Genomic DNA, 6,558 nt, shown 5'->3' with positions numbered 1-6,558 from the left:
TCCTAGTTTTAAGAAAACTTTTTTCTAGGAGGGTTTTAATTTGGAGTAGTATAAATAAGGTTTTTAGCCATTAGGGTTCTCTACGCAACATTGAGAGAATTTAGCAAGCGTTGGAGAATTTCAGACTTTTTACCTACAAGGTGTTTTCATTCTTTTTCTAGTTAATGATATTTTCTTTGATTTTAATTATGAGTATGCATAACTAATTCCTTTTGCTAGGGTTAGGTCATGAACCTTAGCATGAATATGTAATTTTATTAATTTGCTTATGAATGGATGCATTCTTTCTTTGAATTATTAATCACTGCGATTAAAACTATCTATATATTTTAATGATTGATCACCATTAGGATATTTAGACAAGTAATTTGATGCAATTTTTGTTGGAACATCACCCTGAAATTGAGGAGGGCTTCTTGTGATTTGTAATTGTAAGTTCACTTAAGGCGAACATCATGCTCTTAAGGGTTGCATGGTTTTTCAAAGGGTTTTCACAAAGCTTAATGAGTCTTGCATGTTTATATTTGATCTGAACATCACATACAGGTTGCATGTTAGATATACGCTTTCACTTGAACATCACGAGGAAAATATGTGTTAGGAAAACCTAACATTGAAAGCATGTATGTGGAAATTCATAAGTAATTGATAGAATTGCATAAGATTGTTAACGGTGACGGCTAAACCCTAGTATTTCCCTTAATTGATTTTAATTTAAAAATGTTTAACTTTCAAATTTCTTTTATTGTTAATTTAATCTTTTTAAATTTAAAAATCTGTTCTAATAGTTAATTAAGAGTTGATTTAATTACGAATTAGTCAAACAATCTTTGGGGACAACGACCTAGCATGAGCAACTATACTACAATTACCTTGTATTCTTGCAAATATTTTCAGTGATTTTAACCCTATTTGCTCAGGTACAAAAATCCTATCAAATAACTTGCAATTCAGAGCACCAAAGAGATTCCTACAGATTAAATAATGTATAGATAACTATTTACAAATAGTCGTGATTTGATTTCTCTTCTCGAGTATCAATAAAATTATTTTTCATTTTAAGAGAAATTGAGAAGAAGAGAGAGGAACCTCATTCAACGAATTGGTTTCCAACTTTGCCACCTCATCGCCAATTAGTCTAAAGCAATTAGTCAAGGCCAAAACCCGAAGCATCGGAGGGAGTTTTGGAATTTTCTCCAATGATGTGCAATGATCCAGATATAAGTCAAACAATTTATGTGGAAGGACTTGTGGAATATCCTGAAGCATTTTGCAACCAGTCAAATAAAGTTGCTAATGCATTCGGGAAGACTAGCAAAATTGTTTTGCGACAGATTAAGGCTTCTTATTGTGAACCAACAATCAAGAGGCACAAGGAAATCAATTTCTGATAAACTGCATCCTTCAAGATCACGATAGTCTAGCTTGGGAAGCGTTAATGTGACACAGTAGTCATCTAAAGTATCCAAATCAGTTGCGATCAGTTCTGGGCACCCATATATATATATATATATATATATATATATATATATATATTTGTAAGGATCTCACAAGCACCTGCATCTAATCTTTGAAGCCCAGTAAGATAAGCAATTGATGAAGGCAATTCTCTTATGCACTTCTTTCTATCTCCAAATACATTAGAGATTCCATCTTATCCTCCTCTATTTCTGGGAAACTTTCGAGCTTTGTGCAACCACTGAGACAAAGCTTTTCAAGGGATCTCAATCCAAGTCTTTTTGCAAACCTCGTAAGCTTAAAGCATCAACGAAGATTCAAGTCAACAAGTTTATCAAGGAATCCAATAGAATCATCAACCTCAACCAAACTTTTGCACTCACTTAGATCCAAGTGCTTTATGCTTGGGATTTTGGAGAAGTCGGGGATTTTTTCCAAGAATTCGCAACCACTAAAATTCATATTCGAAAGTTTTGCTAAATTCTGTCAAACCAAAACCAAAACAAAAATACACATGCTTTAAAAAGAATATAATGAAACACTTGAGTTTTTTTTTTTTGGGAAATAAAATATGCATTTAAATTAGTAATCGTTCAAAATAATTTAAAATACATATATGTACTTCAAATCCCTTCAATTGTCTTATGCCACTGTATGACACATCAAACCTAACGAGATATCCTGGATGGTAATTGGACGGCAAATTGAACACAACTGTATGCTTTCGTTCGATATTGAATGGTAGACCCAATTCAATCCACCTCAAATCATTGGGTAGATAACAAATGCGTCTAGAATAGAGTGCATTATGTACAAAAATGTCAAGATTTACCATCTGCAAGAAGCTTTGTACATTTAAGGGTATCACGTCATGTTCGGGCAGCTCCACCACAATGCCTCTAATTTTCTTTGTTCCCTAAGATAGAAAATAATGAAATATTGTTAACAAACCATGTTGTTTAATTAACAAACAAAAGACAATGTCTGTTTTAAATTTTTGTTTTCTTTTCAATATCATGCGAAATCAAATGCAAGAACATATTTTTCTACTTACTTTGTTTTCAGTTAGAACATGGTAGACATCTTTATGATCCTACAATCTGCTCCGCTCACCTGGTTCAGTGGGCGATTCTTCCCAAACTATATGCTTACCCACTTTTTCTAGCAAGCCATGCATCAAAATCTTATTACCTTCGATAGTTATGATGGCATTCTTAACAACTACTTCAATACAATCTTGAGGTACAAGGAGCTTGAACTTCTTAATATTCATAACACATAGCCTTTATCTCTACCTTTAAAGAAACATGTAATGTCTAGGAAAACTTGTTGCATGAGAGCAAGTCCAATGGGGCTTGATAGCCCAGCACCCAGCTAAAACCCTCCAGCCCAACCTAATAGGCTGGCACTGGCCCAAGCCAGGCCATAGGCCGGCCTAGAATCGATAGACCAAAGAACGGGGCCATCTAACGTCAAGCTTGCGTGGGAAGCACACGCAACTGGGTGCGCGTCGCCGACAAGAAATCAGAGGCGAGGCACATGCGCAGGCGCACTCACCTATCTGATGGGGAGGCCACATGGCCCGTCCTAGGCCGTTGGATTTCCAACGGTGAAATTTTTTTGAAATTTAAAATTAATGGCTACTGACGTGGCACAATGAGGACCGTTCGATTTTCAGATCAACGGTCCAGATTTTTTAGCCAAAAAAATATAAAAAAATAAATAAACTGTCAGAAATTATTAATATTTTTTTATAAAGTCATAAATTAAAAATAATTTTTTTATTGTTTTATAATAAAAAATAATAATTTTTTAATAAAATTGACTAGGCTATTTTTTTTTTAGGGGTGGAAATGCATTTGGCCTATCACTGTTCATTGGGGTCTATCACTGTTCACTGAGTGAATTAAATGGACTGGGTGATGGCGCGTTTTTTTAGAAGTGGACTTGCTCTGACATAATCCCATGCATCATAACTTTTTCGAAGTATTCTTTGAATACCTCGATAAGGTTCTCTTTCGTAAGAATCATAACTATCCAATATAGGTTGGCAACGATTGATACTTCTTTTACACAAATGGAAACCTATAAGATTAAGAGCTAAAGGAAGGCGTTGAGCATAGGCTATTGCACGTCGTTCGAGTCTCAAATAATTATATAAAGGTTCTTTTCTTCCGAAGGCATTTAGACTTAAAAGCTCAAGAGCTTCCCTGTCCTTTAACTTTTGGACCTCGTATATCAACTCAACTCGATAAGATTCTAGCAATCCTCTATCTTTTGCGGTTATGATCACTCTACTGCCCTCACTAAACCAATCAACTTCAACCAAGTTGTTTAAATGCTCCAATTTATCCACATCATCAAGAATTAAGAGAATCATCTTTTGCCTCAATAGTTTCTTTATAAGACTGATTCAGTGATGAGCATCATCCTTTTTGAATTATGTACTGCGTAGAATTTTGGAAAGAAGAGCCATTTGTAGTTGGATTACGCCTTGACGTGATGTCGATGTTTCTCTGACATCAGCAAGGAAACAACGACCTTGAAACTTATGAGCAATTGCATTATAAACAACTTTTGTAATTATTGTCTTGCCTATTTCAGATATCCCCCAAATCCCAACCACACGACAATCATTCCCTCTGACACCTAAAAATTATTTCACCTCTTGTGCGCAACATTGGATTCTAACTGGGTGTTGGGCCACATTCAAATATGCGCCATCAAGTACTTTGACTAAGATCTCCTCACATGGTTGCTGATAAATGTAGCTTCAGAGCTAGCAGTTAAAAAAAATCACACGGTTAATTAGTGAACTATTTTTGCTGTACTTATGTTAAACAAGGATAATAATGTGAAAACACAAATAGAGAGCAATATTACCAAAAGAAAGTTCTTTTTTTCAATATGCACTAGTGATTACTAAAGTCAATCATCTATCGCTTGCTCTGGAGATCTAAAAAGTAAAAATGAACGGAATTGTTATTGGCACTCCAAAAATTTCATTTTGCACTCCAAATTTTCTATAATTGAAAAGGGAAATACACTTGTAAGGAGTGTAAAATGAGATTTTTGAAGTTCTAATAACAGTTCTCAAAATGAAACACAAAACTAAATTGTGACATTATTGTAGGAAATTATAAATACACAGCAAGGGGAAGAGATATATGTACTCTCCCTTTCGGAAAGGATGTCCTGACAAATTTGCTGCTTCTCTAAGAGCTCTCCTCCATGCGAGGATCTTTTCCTTGTTGTCTTTGAATTTGCACTCAAGTTCTGTAAACGCATCACCGAAACTACTTATTTGACTTCGTACATGGGACGGATCCACCTTGTAAAAAACTGGCAAAACTATTTGTTGCTTTGATTCTCTACATTGAAGAATCTCAACGAGCTCGTCCAAGCACCACCTTGAAGATGCATAGGTTTTAGAAAGTATGACAAGAGAAATCCTTGACTCTTCAATTGCTTGGAGGAGTGTTGGTGATATTGCTTCTCATTTTGTAAGTTGGCAATCAGTGAAGGAGTGGATTCCCTTATCGACCAATGCCTTGTATAAATGATCTGTAAAATTGCTGCGTGTATCCTCTCCTCTAAAGCTCAAAAAGACATCGTACTTCCACGAAGGAGGACTGCTGAAGGAAGAAGAAGAGACAAGTTGATTGTTCATTGTTCATTGGAGAAATCCAGGTAAACTAATGAGCCTTTCAAAGAATTGAGTAAGGATTATGCATGCTTTTCTTCCTGTGTAGTGATAGGGATTTTACCACACACAAAAGGGTTAAACACTCCTAAAATACTTGCAAGAATGACAAGGATATTGTAGTATAAATGGTTCTCACAAGGTCGTTCTCCACAGGGATTATTAAATAAATCGAAGCAAACCAAATTCCAATTAATTATTTTAAAGCACAAATTGAGATGATTGATTTTATGACCTACTTAAATTAAAACGAATTTAATTAATAAAAGTAAATTAATCTGCAATATTAACGATGAAGAAAAAGGAAACAATTTTGTAGAAATCAAATTAAGAAAGCACTAGGGATCCGACGTCACCTTAACAATCCTATACAGTTCTTTCAAATTACTTATGACCTATACATGCATATTTTGAAGGTTAGGTATTCCTAATATATGCCTAGTTGGACCCCCAATATAGAGTGTATATCAAACATGCAATCCGTCTGTGATATTCAAATCAAATCTAAACATGCATGACTCATTAAGTTTTGTGAAACCTTTTGAAAAATCATACAATCCTTAAGACGTGATATTCATGCTAAGTGAACTTGCACACACAACAAGCCTTCGTCAATTTCATGGACCGAACTCCGACCAAAATTGCATCAAATTACTTTTCTAAACATCCTAATGGTGATCAAGAATCAAGCCAATTAGATAGTTTAAACCAGTGATTAATAACTCGAAAACCTACATGCATATATCATAAGCAAATTGAATAGAAACTACATATTCTTGCTAAGGCTCAAGGCCTCACCCTAGCAAAAAGAGAATCAATTACGTATATTCATAATAAAAATCACAAAGTTCTTTATTGTAATAATAAAAGATCGAAAACACCTTGAATGGGAAAAGTCTGAAAATTTCTACGCTTGACCAATTTCCTCTCTTCAAAGAAAGCATGGAGAAGAAGAAGACACAAGAATAGGCCGGCCAAGCTTATTTAACCTAGTAGAAATTAAATCCTCCTAATAAAAGGTCTTCCAATCCAACTAGGAAACTAAATATTAGAATAAAATAGGAAACATAACCCTAAATTAAATGGTAAAATTCGCCTAAAATCTGAACTGCCATGTTTTGGATCCCTAAACTGCTCCAAAAGGCCACGAACCCATCAAAGGTCATCTCGGGCTCAAAAAATGCAATTTAAGCCCAGAAACATCATTTTTTCAGCACTGCACACTGCTCCTTTATTCCATCGCCAAAAAATAACCGCTTGGTAGAAAAATCCCAAATTTTGATACAAACACACCAAGAGACACACGAACGTTCTCCAATTTGAATCACTCCAAAATTCATCCGTTTGATCATGTTTTGATCCAGAGGAAATCAGATGTCCTATATTGAAAATATAAA

At 34.9% G+C, this 6,558-nt stretch overlaps 1 pseudogene; it reads right to left on the bottom strand.

The window, feature by feature from the left end:
• Nucleotides 1-4,007: 4,007 nt before the first annotated feature.
• Nucleotides 4,008-5,128, bottom strand: LOC103455080 (toll/interleukin-1 receptor-like protein; annotated as a pseudogene).
• Nucleotides 5,129-6,558: the final 1,430 nt, after the last annotated feature.

This window comes from Malus domestica, chromosome 01 (genome assembly GCF_042453785.1).
Source record: "Malus domestica chromosome 01, GDT2T_hap1".
NCBI classification, from domain to species: domain Eukaryota; kingdom Viridiplantae; phylum Streptophyta; class Magnoliopsida; order Rosales; family Rosaceae; genus Malus; species Malus domestica.
This window is presented reverse-complemented; position numbering and strand designations above follow the sequence as displayed.